This window comes from Numida meleagris, chromosome 10 (assembly GCF_002078875.1).
Source record: "Numida meleagris isolate 19003 breed g44 Domestic line chromosome 10, NumMel1.0, whole genome shotgun sequence".
Taxonomy (NCBI): domain Eukaryota; kingdom Metazoa; phylum Chordata; class Aves; order Galliformes; family Numididae; genus Numida; species Numida meleagris.
In genome coordinates this window covers 4,586,856-4,607,111 of record NC_034418.1, presented here as the reverse complement: position 1 = coordinate 4,607,111, position 20,256 = coordinate 4,586,856, and the positions used below count along the sequence as shown (strand labels likewise).

The 20,256-nt window shown below is 37.3% G+C and overlaps 1 long non-coding RNA gene across 2 annotated transcripts in view; it reads right to left on the bottom strand.

Moving 5' to 3' along the window:
• Positions 1-20,256, bottom strand: part of LOC110404546 — a 94,026-nt gene that overhangs the window by 68,874 nt on the left and 4,896 nt on the right. For both annotated transcript variants that reach the window (XR_002442311.1, XR_002442308.1), the window contains exon 2: positions 1,759-1,829. This is a non-coding gene — a long non-coding RNA (uncharacterized LOC110404546). The remainder of the gene's footprint in view (positions 1-1,758; positions 1,830-20,256) is intronic.

The window sequence follows — 20,256 nt, the reverse complement described above, 5'->3', positions numbered from 1 at the left end:
GTTTTGATGGGCTGGTTGTTCCTTGTTTAAAAGGAAACAGCAATGACAAGCAAAACAAACATTTGTTCCTGGTGCTAAATTGAACAAATATAAGCCAGAATGACAGCCTAGCTTAATAGTGCTATAACCCACCTACAGGCAATGTGACCAAGACTGTTCAGATTCAAGAGCCATGCTCATGATAACCTGATTAAAAAAAAAAAATGGGATTTTCTTTCTACACAAGAAAAAACACGAAGTCAACAGAAACAGTGATGGCACAATAACGGATTTTATATAGCTCATATTCCTATATTATCATCTGGGCTCCTGCATGGTTGGATAACACAGGCGCATTCCTTGAGAAGTAACAGTCCGATTAGATGTTATTGGATAGGAAAGAGCAATTTCACATTCCTTATGTTCAAATACATTGCAAATCCAACACCCAACAGCAAAATCAATACAACAAACCTTGTTTAGGATCCCTGTCATATCCTAGTGTCAAGTATAACAGCAGACAGCTGATCGGTTTCTTTGTTGCTGTAGATACAGATATTGCTACATAATCAGAGGATGAAAGTTGCTACCTATTTTGTCAGTTTATTCCTTGGCAGTTGGCAAGATTTACCAGCTGTTCTTTTCAAGCAGGGCATAAATATTGTATTTGGGTTATATTTCAGAACAAACATACACACATATGCAAATGTGTGCACATGTACCAAAAACCACTGGGTTAGTTAGATTTGTTCACATCATATAGCAGCACAAACAGCAGTTCTGTTGAACTATAACATCCAGATAGCCATCACATTTTTCCACTAAAGTACCTGTGAAATCAAAAGTAATAATACAAGATTTGCTACATTATACTTCATACTTATTCCTTACATTTCTTGAGCTAGAGCAGTGCTTGTGTGTAGTTCCCACACATATACTCTTAAGAGCGAAAAAATAAAGAGTATTTTAAACAGAAGAAGCCTCCAGTGAGTTATCAACTAACAGAGCAGCACCTTCAGTTTGTTTCGTCACTCACTTTTTTTTTTTTTCCTTAAACTGAATTGTGTTCTGATCTATTCTGCTTTAAAACAAATGAATGTTGAGGCCTCATCTTCTCAGAAACCTGAATGGAGCTACTAGGAGAGTAACCTGCAAGTTGTCAGCTGCTAAAAGCAGGCTGTTAGTGGACAGTAACAACAGAACATTACGTTTAGAACATCTACTTCCTAATTACTGCTCAGATCTTCTGCATACAACAGGCATACATCTGCAATATCAAAACAATTGAGAAGGAAGAAAAAGCAAGGGAACAGAAAAATAATTTCTGAGCATTTTGTTTTAGCTCACAGAAACATATTCAGCTACTTCATGCTCTCTTTGTAGAAGGTGAAAAACAGAATACATTTACACAAAGCACAGGGAAAATGAAGATTAGAAGAATAAAGTTCTGATGCTTCCTTCCACTCTCCAGTGTAGCTCTCTATTTCTTCCATAATGCAAAGTAGCAACTACTTGGTTGCCCCTTCGGTTGCTTGAGAGCTCAGCGTAAGGATGGGGATGGTCAGAATATAATTTCATGTAAAATGAGAGTTGAAAAAATGCAGAAATAGAGAAAATTGAACAAAAGAGAACAAAGAACATCAGCCGTATTTAGGAAATATTTATAACAAAAAGGTAAACAACTTTTTTCTTAAGATGAAGAGAAGTCCATGTTGACTATCACAACTTACAGTGATCATCGTTTGAAGGTTCTGTCCAAACTAGTCTTTCAGCTCTCACCTGTTGAGCAGTAGCTCCTGTCTTTATTCTCCCCTGAAGTCTTCTTGATTCAGCGTTTATTGTCAGTCCACCTGAAACATCAAGACAACTCAAAGCTCAAGTACTGACAAATTTTTTTTTTTAAAGTCATGCTTATTTACATCTTATTCCCCTTTATGAAGATCATCATCAGGTCCCAGAGATCTGTTAACTTATGTGAGTACAGTTAAATACAAGTCAAGTCTTAGCTAATGCAGGCACTTTTGTCATCACTATTCCCATACTTGCAATCCAACACCATATCAATATTGTTTTTTTTTTAATTAAGGAGGATTAAAAAAAATAAAAGGAAATTGCTGCCCATGGCACTCTGAAGAAAGAGAGGGATGAGAGAAAACTGAAGAATAGAAATGTTGCTTCTGGTAGTCTTTCCGTCATCCTCTTCTTCCTATTTAAAAGTATCAATATATGAGATATGAACACACACGCATTTATGTGTATAAATTGTACACATAAAAGACAGGCTTTAAAACAGAACTCGTATGGGCTTGGGGTCTTTTGTTTCTTTAAGTAAGCTCTACACAGTTCCAAGCTGGTGATTCACAGAATTTAGACTTCAATTCATCTCTGCCACTAGTTTCATACTTCTTAGAGTCTGATTGAGAATAGTGGGAAACATTGTAGGAAATAATTTCCCTATCCTAACTATCAACTGCAAGAGATATTTTACTATCACTTAAAAAAGCAGGGACATTTTAACCAATTTGTCCAGACTACAAAAGCCTTGGAGTTACAGTGAGTCAGCAGTTGGCTGCAATATTCAGTATATCAGGCTGGATCCTGATTCTGCTGTACCTTTTATACCCGATCTGATCCTGAATCACTTCACATACACATCATCTAATTCAAAACTAAGAAGAATTTGCAGAGGGGTTTTCTCTAGGATTTGTTTACAAAACATTGGTTAGAAACAAGAAAGTAGGTATTTCATAACATACACATCTCTTCTCTGCTTAGCATTCACTATGCTTCACTTCATAAAATTACTTAACACATCCATATCATGGTATAGTACACAATACAGCACGATACAACTTATGCACCCTGATATGTATCACAACAAAAACTATCAGCCAACACACCTGAAAAGGCACTTCGGGGGAAGATTCTGACTTAACATCAGCAGGAGCAGAAATATTCAGAATGGAACAGGAGAGGAGGAAGTGGGGTATTTATTAGCCCCTCAAGTATTCTGAAAGCTACATGTTCACAGCTTTAATCTATATATAACTAATTAGATCAAAGGTGTTTCTGACAACGTTGATGAAAGAGGCACCAAGTGGCTGACTAGCTCACAGCTTGTTATAGAAGGCACAGATAAACGTTGAACTTTTTTGCACGTTGCACTGATCCATTTGCTGATGCAGTGACCTGTTAATGCGGCTGCCCGTACTACCTACTCAGGGTAGCTGCTCAGCATTTCATGTTGCTCAACATGTGAAAATGGGTAAATACTTCTACTCCCCCTCTCACCAAGAATAAACCTAAAAATACTTCCAGAGAAAGAAAAGGGAGATAGTGCTGCAATTTCTTCAACGCTAGGCTACAGAATTAGGCTTATCTTCAAAAGGTTCTTTGTTTGTATTGGTAATGCTTATGTATACACATCAGAAATACCCAAAACAGAAAACTTGGTTTTGGCTAACTGCCAAAGCCATTTAGTTTGTTGAAGGGTCGTGGTGGTAACATACTGCTACCTGCCATCAGAAGTTTCTCTTCACTATTTACTTAATTCTGTGGGTGACAGTTGTGAAATTATTGGAACATCACCGTATGTGAATTACAAGTATACGTTCAGTAGCATAGCAAAAAATGACAACGCCTTTACATTTCTAAAATATAAAAAAGCTAACCATGAATTCTGGAATCAAGGCAAATAGAAAGATCTATCTCCTTCATTGCTGCCTCATTTACAATATTTAGTACACATTTATAATAACAGTCTTCCCTTCCTCCCTTTTTGTCAAATTTCACATAATTACACAACTATATACTCAAATGTTCAAAATTAAATAAAGATACTAGCATTTAATACTAATACTTTCGAAAAAGACAATAAACATGTCACATTATTATCTTGAAGACTAATTATCTTGTGCAGAATATCCTACTCAGCTTTCTTTCACAGTTGTGGACTATTTTGGAATATTTAACTGTAAATTAAAGGTACTGAGCTGTTATGGGACTGTCACTTGATCTGGCCATATGGCATTATGTCATATTAGCATTAAAAAAAAAACAGAAATGGAAGAAATAAGCATTCATACTCTATGTGAGAGTCAGTCAGCTACAGGACACTTTAATGTGAAAAGCTCAACTATGAAAAGTCAGATCAAATGTAGTACAGTGATAATGAAGCCTTAGCTTTCAATGAAGAAAAGAAGATGATAAATCTTTTTCAGAAGATTTAGTTCTCTCTGATGGATATTTGGCAGAGCTAAGGAGTGCAGCTAACTTAAGATCAATAACTGGATTTGCTATAGCAATTTAAAATAAAGAAACTAGGAAAAGTTATCTGCGGTAATAGAATACTTAAGCAGATGTCTGCAGAAGATCGGTCTAAAAAGGACTCTTACTCTATCCTGTCCATAGCAGTAGTCTTCTAACAACTGTTTGGTCCTCTTGCAACAGTTATTGTCTTATGGCTCGCTAGGTTAGATAAATGGATAATTGAAAATCATGGGGAAAAGCTTGCTAATGATTAAAGCAGACATTGAACCAGCTTTCAATGCATTTGTCTTCCATACAGTTCAATTCTACCTGATTTACATCTGCAGTCACATGTTTGTGGCTTATCATACATCAAAGAGCAATTTGCCTTCTTTTCAATTTCTACATTTTTCGTACATGAGAAATGTAACTAATGCCAGCATACACTGCTTGACAGATACCAGGTATCTGCTCCAATAATGGACAGCAAAACCAATGTTTCAGCAGAAGATTGCATTTCTCAAAGATGAGAGCACTCTAGAGAAGCAAACAGGTAGTCATACTGGCACGCAATCCTATAAATTGTGAAGTCTCAAGAGCATCATCCATAAAACTATATTGCCTTTAAGACAGTAAGGTGCTGATACGATGGCAAGAATCTTCTTTTGCAAATTCTGTTGTTGGTGGGGTTTTTTTGTAACTGAAAGTGCAGGTGAGTTTCCTCAAGACAAAAGTGAAAACCATGAGGTTTAAGCGTATCATCAGGTTGCTTCTTCCTCTGGGAAGGATGTATGAAGCTGGGGGACAACAGTAATAATGGCAGCAGTACAGGCTTTCCAAATCATCAGCCACACGAAAACAATGAACTAGAAAAGGTTCAGGAAGTTAATATCAACCTATCTTCACACTCAGTTCCCTTCTGATTATATATGATGACAATCACTACAGAAATGCTTACAGACAAAATAATTCTAATTGTATCTGGGGCAGGGAAGGCATTCTTTAGAAATTTTGTTGTTGTAAGACAGTGTAGGTTCATCAAGCATTAAATCAGAGGAGAGGAGTGAGGAAGAAGATATCTTTATAAATATTTGCTTTAATTTATGGAAGGTAACTTTTGAAATTAAAGGTTTAATGAAATGGTTCTAGATTTCGTAAGGGAATAAAAATATTTGGTGCTTATTGTTTGGATTGTTGTCTCAAAACAAATGAAATTCAAAGTGACCCCAACCCTACATACATTCTGTGCCTAGTATGCCAGAAGCACTATAATTTATAAAAGAACACTCATGATTAAGAACTGACCACTGTAAATTTCAACCTCAGCTGATTTCTGATAGCTTCTTCTTGCGCAGTTAATTCCATTTTAAAGCTTTACACTATCTGTTCTTTACCCCCTTTTTTTGTGTGTGCAGAAAGGCGATCTTACCATTCTTCAAACTAATTTAAAGCACTCAGATTCTGATTCATGTCCGAATCCAGAAAGATAACTGCGTTACAGGAAAATGCAAAAACTTTAATTGAACAAGATATCTGTAATCAGCTGACTTTGTCTTTTTATACCCTAAAAGTTTTCAGTGGGTAACTGAAACAAGCTTATTATGGACTTCAGTTAAGAATTAAGCAGTAAGTTTTCTCCTACATCAGGAGAAAAGATTATCATTCCCACACTCCCTCTTCAAAAGTCTCTATAACTATTCCAGAGCACTGCTAACAAGGCATGTTGAAGGAGATAACAATACCGTCCAAGATGAATGTCAAGGATCCGACTCTGCTCAATGTTTAGATAGCGTATTTTTCTGTACACAAACCTATTATTCCAATTTTTAAAAAAGCATTTGTACGCTTCAGTACTAGAAGGCCTAAATGTGGAGGCTTCCCAACACAAGCAGTAACACCTCCCACAAAGAAACTTCAACGTGAGCAAAATGGATGCTCACTACAAGAAAGCATGCATTTAAAGTTTCAGAAGCACTGAAAAGATGTTTAAATCCCTAGCAGAATAACACATTTTCATTTTTTTCCTCAGCTGCCCTCATTTAGTGTAGTGGAAGCCTGCTTTTCCTGGTCTATTAAGACTTCAATAAAATCATTCATTTACAGTTAACCGCAACGGTATTCACATTTGGACCTGAATATTAATTGACTGATAATGAGATGATAAAGCTGCTTCTCTGCAGGTGTACCAATCAATTTCGATGAAACTAGAGTATTTTTCCTTACTGCATCTGAAATTAAAAAGTGATTTATATTTTCTAATAAAGTGGTTTTCACTGATCTTCTCAAAAAAGTATCTTTTCATTTGCACCTTTTTTAAATTATAAGTTTCCATTTTCACAAAAATGATTTTCCAATATTTTTATTCCTATTATGATTTGCTACAACATGCCTTTATAGAATTTTAAAACCTTCCTATGAATTTCTAACTTGTAATAATCTAAATTTTCCAGTTAGAATTAATCTGTTTCAAAAAGTGTCAGAATTATTTAAGTATTTCTTAGACTTATCCATTTGTACAAACTGTTTACTATTATTATTATTTAGTGCCATTCCAAAGCTAATAAATGACAGACTTTTGCCAGCCATCACTAACAAACTCCAGCTTGCAACAATTCAAAGTACCATTATCTACTGAAATCTTCTAGCAGATGTTTGAATTAACAGAGCAATTAGATTTCACTTCAAAATTATTGTCTTTCAAGTGATAATAATTAAGGAACAATGAAAATAATGCTGTATTCTGAACATGTGTTCAAATATCAGCGTCAGCACAGGGACCAGGAAAATTGGGTGCAGACTGTGCGCTTCGGTACAAAGAGACCACAAGAAGAATAAAAATATGGGGTAGAGAGTAAAATACATACATATACATATGTATACATATATAAATTCTGCAGTACACTTGGAGAAATTGAGAACAGAAGCTTGGCCCCAGTACATATTAGCTCTGGAGCACAGACACCAAGCTGCAACCCACAGTGCGCACAAAAAGCAGAAATACTAGATTAAAAAAGGATCAATGTTTAGTATCTTAGTATTTAGAATATAACGTGGTGTGAATTATGAATAAAGTGGCCTGAAACAAGCACTCGATTTTTCTTAGCTAAGTGAGAAGTAGAAACAGGATAATCTTCTAATAACCACTCAAATAGCTACTACTGACACTGGAAGTTCCCATGAATACCGCTGCCATCTCACAACACTTTTCAGAGCAGTAAAATTTAAAGAATCACCCAGTAATCCCTACACTTCAGACACCAGAAGCAGCCTAGATAAACTATGGATTTGGAAGTGACTGCCAACCCAAAAGCAATTTTTCATCAAAATACATAGTTTATAAGACATGACCTGCTTGAGTAAAGGGATTACAAGCAAACAATGCTCAGATCTAACATTTATTTTATCAGAGATTTAAGCCTATCAGACTGGATCTGATGTTAGTAGTGCAGACAGCAGCCATCCATCCCACAGCACGCCAAAGCGAAAAACATAAGCCAAGAGAGATGTCATTGGTTTCAAATACATACATGGAGTCAGACAGAGAGGGTCAGCACAAGCTGCAGACAGTTCAAATAAAGTGAGTCAGGGCTAGGAAGCAGACTCTAGGACACAGCAAGCATGATCAGGAGTCAGGAGTAGAGAGAGACAGGTGTAAAAACAATTCCAGGATGCAGGAACCAAGACTGCAAAGCACAATCTTGGTGAAGACCAAAAGAGCAGCTGAGACACAGCACTCCAAGTCTTCTATAGGCTTCTCTGGAAGGTTCTGTCGAGAATAGCATTTCCCCATTACAGAAGGGTCTAGGAATTTAACAAAGTAATTACTACCAATACTTGCTGTTTATCTGTGACTTTAACAAAGTAAATTCATCGGAAAGAAGAAATTTTGTTTTGGTAGAAGCTACAGACACTTGATGGATCAATGAACAAAGGAAAGTATTAAGAAGGAAGTTTTTATTATGACTGCCTTTAAGTAGAACTTTTTTCCTTAGAGATGACATTTGTAAATCTGAGATCACTTATCAGATAAGAATATGGCTTTCAGTCAGAAAGTCTGCTCACAAGGAACCATGACTTTGGGAGTTTTCTAGAGTTGTATGCATAAACTCATGAATAAAACATCAGTAGTTTGCTCTGGTATAAGTGTTTCATTTAAAGAATTTAGTTTCTTAATAGTATCATCTAGCTACACCATATAACAGTGCTTTTACAGTGGAGTAAGAAAATTACTTTGCAGAGTGGAGTGCATTTAACTTAAAATCAATTTTAAATCTACATTTTCAATAGTAGCTCTAAAGTTGTTAGGGATCATCACCTACAGGAGTAAGACAGCAAGTCTAAATGCATCATTTTTAACCATCCTTTAGAAATATTTTGTTCTCACATTTGAAGAGGAGTGCACAGCAGCTCGAAACACTCACTAAAAAATATTACATTTCCAGCGTTATTCTGAATTGCCATCATATTTCTCTAAAGCAATGTACAAGTAAGTTTTTCAGGAAAAAAATAAATGAATTTTAGAGTGGAAAGTAACCAGAGTCTAGAGGCAGAAGATATTCCCTGAAAGGTCTCCAATCAAGTCACTGGCCCCACCTTTTACCACTGAACTTCTATTTTTAGGAGGTAATTTGTACCCACTTTGAGTAATCTGTAACACAAAAGCAGTTTTAGAATTTTACTCAAGAGTTCAACACAGTGGAGATTCACAGAAAGTAAGTTTGCCTCTAAATAGAGCCTCCATAGCTTAGCGTTACAGGTAGCCCAATGTGACCAACAAGAACTGGTTGCAAAAAAGAATAAAATCAAAGCCTTAATATTTTTAAATCTATAGGCTTTCCGATTACAAGACTCAGAAAGCCTAGACTAACGTAAGGCTAGCTTCTTGCATTCTTCCCCACTTGTCATCAGCAAAAAACTTGTGAACTCACATTCCTTTGCAGTTTTGGCCTCATAATTCCTTTTACAACATTGCCCTCCAGTGGTATTTACCTTCAGATCTTTTTCAAAAGTAGCTCAGTTGCCTTACTTCAAAACTGGAAACTTCTGAAGAAAATTTAATGTCCTAGGAAGTATTTTGGTATGCATTAAAAGCTGGAAGAGGAGCTGAGGGATATGCAGATAAGGTATCACCTTATTTGATGCAGCCTGCTGAGCATTTCATTTAACTGTAAACAGTATTGTTGACACATGGGAAGGACTGTCAGCTCCAAACAATAAAACGCCCTTACCAGAGCTTCACCTCATTCTGACTCATCTACAAACACTGAGATCACATTAACAGGATACCCAAGTAACTAAAAAAGGTACCTTATTTATGAGAAACAGAGTTCCAAAATACTGTTCTTCAGTTATTATATGATAGCAATCAAAAAACAAAGTTCAGTGTTATTACAGAGCAATCATTCAGTTCTGTAAATGCAACAGTTACCTAGAGTTACAAACTTTGCTTATGTATCTGAGTTTATCAGACATCAGATTTTGTCCTTAAAGATACACAGCATTCAAGATTTTTAGTGGGCATACATTTCAGGTTTCGTCTTCTCAGAATGGATATATGGAACTGGCCTTCACAACGCCTAATTGATGAGTAAGCTTTAAGAAATGCCAGACTTTTAAGAAATAACAGTTAAGTATAGAACGAGAAATCTACATGTAGGATTGCATACATCTCTGAGCATGTGCTCATCTACGGCAAATGATAAGAACTAAAGAAACCAAATAAGCTACAGCATTTATTTACTTGGATTAGGTCTTCAAGCACAGAAATTGGTGCACATTTTTGCATCAGTGAGAATCAAGGTAGATTACAACCAGGAATTTAAACTGCTAGGTCATTATGATGTGAGGCTTTGGAATTGTAGTAAATACAAATGTAAAATTGATCAACAAACTTTTCATATTTTTGAGACTATAACTCAATATGTAGCTCAACTTGTATATACTGAAGTAGATTTGTGTTTGTTGGACAAGACTTTCAGATTATTCAACACATACAGTTGCTATTTATAATTGTCATTACAAGAGAAATTGTGCCAGACAGAATTAACAGATACATATACATACGTATTTTGTGAAATTAGTTAATTCCTCAGATTCAGGGCTTCACTGATTTTGATGAGATTACTCCAGAGTCAGTTCAAGTTTCCAGGAGGCAATGCTGATGGCTTGCTTCTTGTGCAACACAGGTATTTTTCTCTTTGCATTCACACAGGAAATTAATCAATTTAGATGGCAATCACACACCAGCAGCTGTAAATGCAGATTAGGCTGAGATCCTATATGAAACTTGCCTTCATCTCCACAGTCTGTCAGTAACACAAAGATCAATACCTTCAAGAGCAGAATACCAGTAATTAAGTTGCTTACTTCATAGTTGCAGTCTGTATTTGAAGTACATCAATATCCAATTTCAGCTTGCTCTGTCACAAGCATTGTCCATTATAGCTGAATTCTGGGCAGCTTCAGCAGTTGTTTCTGTGCATAGGTCTTCATATTTTCGTCCTCAGGCTGTCCTCCAGGTTTTTTGGTAGATTCCACAGCTGTTGTGCTCTCTGTGGTACTGCAGCCCATTTTAGTCTCAATCACCCCATGAAGGTTTTGCAGATTTTTTTTGATACAAGTCTATAGAAGGCTCATTGCATTGCAGGATTGAAGAACAATGAAAGGAACTAAATAGATTTCCCTATAGTATTGTTAAGGGTACGTTTGGTATCTGTGACAACATCCTAATCCTGCTAATTGAGCACTGGCCAATGAAGAGCAATAGTTCACTGCAACCAGCAAAAGGCAAGTTTTCTGACTATGAAACTCTTCTTCATTAGTATTTTTTCTAGCGAGTAATTCACAACTGCTTTGCCCAAGAAGGTCTGTTTGCATTTAACTTTAAACATCCTACTTCTCACTTGCTAGGAAACATTGCCTTGCTACAGGAAAGATGTATTTTGTCACAGCAGCCTGTCCAAATATTCTTTTAATCTTTTTCGGTATTGTAATCTATATTGTTGTTATTTTAATATTACCAGTTTAATATTAATATTTTAATATTATCAGGTTTTTTTTAAACAGTAACACCTCCATAGGTTTGCTCCTGTTGTTTTAATAGCATTCAGAGTCTGAAACTTCCATGTACCTGGAAAGTGACAAATATCAGGACCACAGTTGCAAGATTAGCACTGTGCAACTAAGTAGGCCCTACAGCCTTAAGACTAATTACTGGACGTTAAACTGCATGTTTATCCTGCATTCACTTCAAAACTTTAATAAAATTACCTTAGGGTGAGCTATCTTAGTGTGAAAGATGTTCATATTGGGGAATAGAGTCACAAGCACCACAAACATATCCAATGAAAATAGAGGGAATCTCAGTTCTTTTGAAGCAGACTACTGAATTCGATGCACGTTTTTTAAGTTTTTCTGCCAGGAAAGTACACTTCTCACCCCAGAATAGAGAGAATTGCAGATTTGTGAATCTGTAGCAACTCCAAGCAGCACCACACAGTTCACCTCCATGACTCAAAATGTTTTCAGGTTACTACCTCTGCCCAGTTATCCCCAGAGACACTATTTACCTCTTTCAGGCTTATGTCGTTTGTTTCCTTTGTTGTAGAAATGGCTGTTAAGTAAGCAGGGGCTTTTTGTTTACATCATGTACAACCCTCTACTTTATTCAAGTAGTATGAGGAACACCCACTAAAATCCACAAGCATTGATAAGCCACGTCACACAGTAGGAGAAAGTTCATTAAACAAATACCTGTGGAACACCTGACATAACTGATTTGGAACTTTAAATCATGCTGTTATTCTTGCATTCAATTGTACATACAGCCTAGATGCCAAAGACACTGCACTCTAATTTAGAATTTGTATCTGCCAGACTGACTTAACCCAGAGTGCCTGATAAAATAAGAGGAAGATGGAGCTATTCAGACTGAAGACACAAAAGCATTGTGTGAGTTTGTGAGCAAAATGCACCAACTCAGTTCTACGCTTCTACATTTATCCACACTTGTATACTTCCTCCTTTTAATCCAGGTATGTGTGAAAAGGCAGAATTGTCTTCCATGTAAAGACCTGAAAGGATCAGGCAAAAAAATCAGCAGTCCCCAGAAGTCCTTATGTCTACCTATGTAAGCTTTAGTAACTCTAGTGTTCACTGCTCATTTTCAGAACACTGTCTCAAATTTCCCACTAGATGGCAGCTGAACCCTACGTTGATTGTGCTATATTACACAGCCTTCAGAGGCCACATGAGGTACATATGATGACTACAATTTTTAAGAAAAATAAAACATTCTCAGAGATTATACTGTCTTAAATATCGACTGAATTGCATTTCATCTACATTTTGAACCAAGAAGTGAAAGCCAACAGTGTAATACCTTAGGCACCAGCAAGTCTCCTTATGTGAAATCAGGCTTCATCAAAATGGTAGATCCTACTACAAATATGCCTTGTATATTCCTGTCAGAGATATCTTAAATATTCATGTTTCTGAAAATGAGGGAAGGAGTATCACAGGAGGTAGGGAAAAGTCTGATCAGGTGGCAGGAAAAAGCTATTTGGGTGCTCTTGGGCATGAAGACTCATGACAGCATTCAAACAGTTGAAGATGTTCTAGTTTCTCAAATCCTTCCTTTCTGAAGTTAGCAGTGAGAATTAATGGGCCCTAAAAGCTCCGTTCAGTATGAAAGCATTTTTTACTTTACACATTAAGTCAACTCTGTTGTAGCGTACAGGGTAGAAGTTTTAGTCTATGCCTAAGACATCGCTCTGGTTACAAAAAGTCTTGACAAAACAGGTAACATTGCAGTGTAGCCTTTTTGACGTGAATGCACACACCTCCCAGTGATCTTTCAGAACCCGTATTCTACATCTGCTAAGAACCTGTCCTATACAGGCTTTACACATTTAGCAGCAATACATACCAACCATTCTGGACCATTCTTCAGACAGTTTTATCAATGAGAGAGAAAGTGGATTCGGGATTTCTTCATTGTTCTTCATCACTGCATAGTATAGCAGTTCTTCATCACTGAGTAGCATAGCAGTATCTCCCAAAGAAACAGGGAGTTTGCTCACATGATAATAGTGTCCTCAATCTAGTATTTAGTGTTGCACCTAGCTCAAATATTGAGTTGCTTGGCAATTACAGTGATGGAACAGAAAAACAGTAGTTGTTCACAAATTAATTTTCTTTTGTACCAGGCAGGTCTTTGCACCACCTCATCAGACTCTTAAACTGAAAGAGTTCTTGCTCATTAGTTTACACGTTTTTACTGATGTGATCCCTAAAAATATAGATCCGATGGAAAACAATCTTGTATAAAAATACTCTATGTATTGTACAGGAAAATATAGTGGATTTTATATACAGTTTCATACTACAACTACAGTACAAAGTAAGATAATAGGCCTACAAACATTTTGGGGCAGATGTTCTGCAAGTTCTCAAAAGAAAGCCAGCAAACTTCAAACATAGCTTGAATCCCTGCACAGACATGTTCTGAATCCTCCCCCAGCAGGCTGTGCACATAGCTTCCTCAGCACGCCTGAGAAATGCCTGCATAATATGAAATACAACTACACTCTGCTCCGGTGATAATGTTTACTCAGCACTACACACTGACAACAAGGCCCATGGTGTTCAGAATTGTCTTCTGCCATGCATTTAACTAGTACTTCTACAACTCCCCTCCTATTGACTCATCATCAGCGCGATCCACCTGGTCAAGTCTATTCAAGACAGAAGAATGAAATACAATTATTCTGCAGGTACACAATTTTCAGTTTTGTGGTTAATAAATGATATTAATTCATTTCCCATGGCTTTGTTCTGTGTTTCCTTTGAATGTGAAAAGGAAATGCTAAAACTTTCAGTAGCACAATACCAATACATACCATCACCTCTCCATTTCTTTATCAGATGTTTCTTAAATTAAACGGATAAACTGGAATGGTGGAATTCTGTATTTAGAGAGGTTTGTCTACCTCAGATAAGTAACTGTGTTGGATTTTGCTATAAAATGTATGTATTTCCATTCAATCTTTAAGATCCAAATAGCTATATAAAAGGGACTATTTCCTAATTAGTTTGAATTAGTAGATATCCAGGATTCATTTAGCAGTAAGCTGCCAAAGGAATGCCTACTTGCTATTAACCTAAAGAGGTGTTAAATAGCTCAAGAGGAAATTAATCCATACATACACATATTTCTTTGCATCTCAATACTAGTGTGCTGTTGCTGTCAAATATGCCGATGTTTCTGTACTCTAAGTGGAAAGAACCAAGGTAACCTGCTCTCTTTAGAAATACAAGGTGTGTTCAGTTGGCTAAGAAAAAAGTCTGTCAGACTACAAGGGCTGCTCCAAAAGTAATGTCTCCTGTTTTAAGTTGGTGGTATGGCAGTAGAGGCTGAACTCCACCAATACTCCGTTATATTTTGCTGTCATGCGACAGATGGCAGCAGAGGGGCATTCTGACATGGAAGTGTGTATGAAGAAAAGCTAAGTCATAGAATTCCTCCGCGTGGAAACAAATGTACCCACTGACATTCATTGATGCTTGCTGAAGAGTGGACATGAGCACAGGGAGGCGGTGGGTGGTGCATTTCAGCAGTGATGACAGTGATGTGAAAGATAAGCCACGTATCAGACAGATATGCACAGCTGTCACACCATGAAATGAAGAGTCTCGATCAGCTCATCCACAAAAAATTGGCTAATTGTGGTGACTGGTGAAAAGTAGTGTTTTATAACTAAGAATTTGCTCTATTAAATAGTGTTGCTGTGCTTTTTATAGCTGTTTTCATTTCCATGGACATAAAGAGGAGTAACCTACATAATAAATACATTGGAGTACTTGAGAAATTTACAGAACTAATTTTAAGAAATGTTAAGAGCTTTTAGAACTTCCAATGTCAGCTGTGTCATGCTCTTATTGCATGCTTTATGAATATCAGCAAGAGATTTATCTCATTATACTGATATATGTCAGCTTCCTGCTATCTGCTAGGTGAAGGAAAGAAACAGCAAGCCTACCATAGGACATGACAGAGCTAAGGACCCCGAGAGACCAAGTTTTCTCCTGTTTCACCAGAGAACAACGTTACCCCTGCATAAACAAGTACTGCAAGTTTCTGACATTAAATGATTATCTCTCATAACGTGTTTTCTGTTCCATCGCAAGTCTTGTTACCGAGCCAGAACTGCAAAAGTACTGCCTCAATACATACAATAAAATGTCAAAGGCACAAATAAGATCAAGTCAGTGCCTGGAAATAGGCACAAGAACAAGAACTTCAAAAGTACTTGCACTGAAACATAAAACATGCCGATTACAAAATGAGTTGTCTGTATCCCAGTCAAAGAGAGACACCTCCATCCTTTAAGGCACTGACGTTCTTCTCCACCCCAAGTTACCAAGATACATCATACCAATGTGACACCTACATTTGCACACTCACCGTGACACACTGATGTACTTAATCCTTGCCACACAGAATCACATTCAACTTAACGGGTCACACTCCTTTCCCCTGGAAAACAGTTTTACAGCTGTTAAAAAGGACTCAGCATGTCACTCAGTGTGCGGTATCTGGTTTTGATGCCACAATTATCTAGGCATTATTTAAGACAAATTTGTTTCAAAACCGCACTATAACATCTCCGCAACTCAGTCTTAATTGCCAAAAATCGACAACTGCCACTACCTCTTGTAGCGAGTTCTCAGTGTTTTAAAAGTCTCCCTTTTTGATATTTCCATCAGAGCACTGAATAAAATGCAAATTTGTATTCTTCTGTTGAAACCTATTCTTGAGATTCTAAACTTATTTTTTAAATCTTAGTTGTCAGAAGGCATTCCTCAGTCAACTAAGACTCTATGCCATTTCTTCTTCACTTCCTCAGTAACTCTTTTTCTCATTAAATATTTGGATGTCTTCATTAGCTCTTACACTTGCTCCACATTCCATTTTGCACCATAATCCTGTAGTGCACATGCTTTTCAAAAGGGAATATAAATGTATACAGAAGAACAGTTTTTCCCCAGCAGATTTTCTGACTCCATAAGTTATTCACATAATTTGGCTCCAAACATGCCTTGCCTACTCCATGATACATGCTTTTCCATAACGTACAGATCATGAGTTTCTGTATTAATCAATGGGAAGAAATTTTAGGCATGAAAGTCATTACAGGAAATTGTAAAACCATCTTGTTATAATAAATCTCTTCTGCAGCCCCTGAAAACCCAACCATTTGTGGGCTGCCAGTCTAACAGCTCCATTGAGAAAAATCATTCTAGACTCAAAGTTTGAAGTTTCTTTAAATCCAACAAATGCATGGGCTAAAGGTAACCAGTACCAAAAAAAAGGACTCTGCTTTAGAGTTCAGACACTATTTTAAAAGTTATGTATTGGTAACGTCAGTATCAGACCCTATGCCTTCATTTTGTTTTAAAGGACAGGATTAAACAGACTCAACAAACAAACAAACAAACAAAAAATAGTTTGCAGAATTAGGAACAAGTCACCCACAACAGCTAATTATTCTTTCAGAAGTCAGACCTCAAGGCAAGAGAATGCTATCAAGTGTAAAGACAAACACGTTCCTCCAGCTGTTTGTCATACTTACAGGACATAATAAACTGGATATGCTGGAGGCTATAATTAATCTTTACTAAGTGAACACTCCTTTTATGATGACTTGTCTACTGAGCTGTCTAATAACACTTAAGGCTTTGATAAGTGACTAAACTACTTCATTACAGTCAGTCTTTTTTTAATGAGATCATATATTTTATTGTGTCATTCGCTTTACTCAGTCATCACCAGCTACAATACTCTGAACAAAAAAGTGGGCATTCCATTTCAAAGTTCTACACTCAACTTTCTCCATTACTTCAAATAAGTAAAAATTCAGTTTGTGCAAAAAAAAAAAAAAAGTTGGCGATCTTGAGTGGTACGAGCTTGGTTTAAAAATGAAAGAGGCTAGACAGTGACAATATTACTTGCCTTCTCTTGCTAGACCTCATCACTACGTTTAACAGCTCACATAAGTAGGGTTGCAGTGCCCTCTTGTGAGCAGACTAGTCCCACTTTTAGAGAAGTTCTAGCTGTGATCTTGCAAGGTGAGGGTGGTGCAGCATTAATGCTACAAACGTAGCCTTTTCTTAAGTAGAAGCGTGACCCTTGTTAAAAAGTTGCATATATGCGTGTATGTATATAAACACACGCTAACACAGACACAGTCTTCCGGTAACCAATAAAGATGCTCATATAAAGTGAAACATTTAAAATTAATTCAACTTTAAATATGAGAAACCACTATCAACTTCTTGGAGCCATTACCCCTGACCACCATCTTGTTTCATTAAGTACTACCGGGAAACAAACAAATAAACAAAGCACAGTTTTTCCCGACAGTTTAGGCATTAGATAACTGATGTGGTACTAGAGGAAACAGCAACTATTGGAGAAAGAGGTTTTTTGTTTGTTTTTTTTAAAAAGGAAGAAAGTTTAATCCAAATTCCTTGATGGCTATGGAGAACACATTAGAAACCAGGTATTAAAAGTCCGTGCCAGCAAGGTAAGGTCCAATAGAACAAATACTTAAGACCTCATCTTTAGTAAACTACAGTTAGTTACCTAGAAGAGAGTCCTTTGTCACCACAAGACAAATTGCTATTACATGCTTTATGAAACACAAGATAGGTTTCAATATCTGAAAATTCATTTATGTTCTATGGCACCAATAGCAAACCAGACAAGTGACAGAAGGTTCCCAAACTTTCTAGGCAGAACACATTAGAATTAACTTGTTGAAAAGCAAGTCTGTCCTTTGGCCAATCAACATTTTGCTCGATGATGCAGACTTCTTTTTTCCTTTGCATAGACCTGGTCCACCATATGCAGTAATAGCCAACAGTGCAATAAAGACAATTACTACTATGCTAGCCTGTACATTATTGTCTCAGTAGTTTCCACAGGTGATATTTTAAAAGGCTTTTAAGTTTAATTTTTGCCATATTCTTGCGCATCGTGACTGGTAAAGAAGCTTCACAGAAATGAAGCTTAACTTGAGAAATGAAAGCAGAAGTTCTTAAAAGTTCATTTTATCACATTAACTTATCGATTCAAAGCTGATGTTAAATATTTGACTTCGGCCCAGAGTCAAGGTCCAAAGGAGTTTCATTTGTTTAGGCACAGACTCAAAGAATCATTTCAACTGAATTTAGGTACATGGGTCCAAATTGCTGCATAATCCCAATTAAACAAAACCTCTCCAAGTGACATCTCCTTTCTACCTTTAACTCCCTCTTGGAGGGTTTCAGTACACAAATGGGGAGAGCTGCTGCTACCTGCTACTGCTCTTACAGTACTCGGGGTTCACTAGGGATTCCCTAAATCACTTGGACCGCATGATTGCTGAATCTCACACAGCTTACCCCTTGAGAAAAGAGATGTAAAAGTTTTACTCTAAAAGTCAGACAGCCTGTTGCTTGTTCCATACTGAAAAGTGTAGGACAGGCTCAGCAAATACACAAAGCCACCACTGATGTATACTGTACAAACCAGCATGATTTCTGGTCTAGACTAGATGACCCAAATTGATTTCTGCAGTGCATGTATTTCAAGTGCTCAACTACGTAGCTTACACGTCTCAGCAACGTTAGCAGTTAACTCACGATATCTTGAGAACTTCAAAGACAGTGGTTTGCATATGAAATATACATAGTACTAGATTTATTTCAGAGGCCTCGAACTGAAGATCTTGCTTCTGCACATACTAAGATGAGTTCACTGTAAAGATTCAATGCATACACACACAAAAATTATTTAAGACCAGGTAAACTGCACCCTGAGGTTAGCAATACAGAATTACAACCAAAACATTCTCACAGTTTCGTGATTACTGAAGTCACCTCAGTGCAAGTTTGAAGGGGACTTACTCAAAGTCAGCACTGACAAGCTGAAGATTGCATAGGAAATGTCTTCAGAAATTTTAAGGGTCTAATGATAGAAAGCAAGCTTCAGGAAAGCAAGTACCTGGCAGCCCTCCAGCCTGCCAAGTCCCTGAATGGCGGCCCTGTCACTGAGCATATTGCAGTGCCTTCTCTGACTTGGTGTCTTTCAGTAACAGTGTTTAACAGGACTAGTCCCAGCATGCATCCCTGTGGTATCCGATTTGATATCAGCATCACACTGACTCACTTTCTTTCGTAGGTTTGCATTGTGGGATTTATTTTTTTTTTAAACTTATCTAGCTGTCTGCCCATGAAGTCCTCAGACTTACAGAGATAGTGTGAAAAGCCTTGCTAAAATTTAGATAAATTCTGCCCTCCTGTTATCCACAAAGCTCGCCATTTCACAACAAAAAAAAATAGTGCACATCCTACAACACTGGAAGCTCTTGCTTATCAGGAAAAGGAAGGAAGGAGGGAAAGAAGGAAGGAAATACACCTTTAACTTCATAGGCAGCTAAAATCACAGCTTTAAAGCCGCGCTGCTATTGCAATAGCTATACAGCTACCCACTGCAAGCACCACGAGAGGGCAGCAGCAGATCTCTACATTCCGTTCAGTCTCGTACGGGCGCCCGGAGCTCCCTCCCATCCGCAGCGCTCCGTCACGCTCTGCTGCATCGCGTCACAGCACGCAGATGAGTGTCTCACACAAACCAGCGCAGATCCAGACTCTCCAGACGCTTCTGACGGTAGAGCTTTCCTGAGGCAACACATGTGCTACAGCACAGCGCTATACCACACAATTCAAACGATTTCCAGAGTTCATTTCACTGGCTGGGTATTACAGGCAGAGTAAAAGGAAATTAAGGGTGAAGAGGAACAGAGTGACTATTAACAGTTTGTTGTCTGTTTTGTTACAGTAGCTTTCATATACGGTCAGGAAATAAATAGCATTTTACAGCAGGGAACTGCATTAGAACTTCACATTTTACTTTATTTCCTGCACCGCTCACAACTGACGAGACTAGCATGAATATCTCTTCGTACAAAATGTATGGGGCACAGC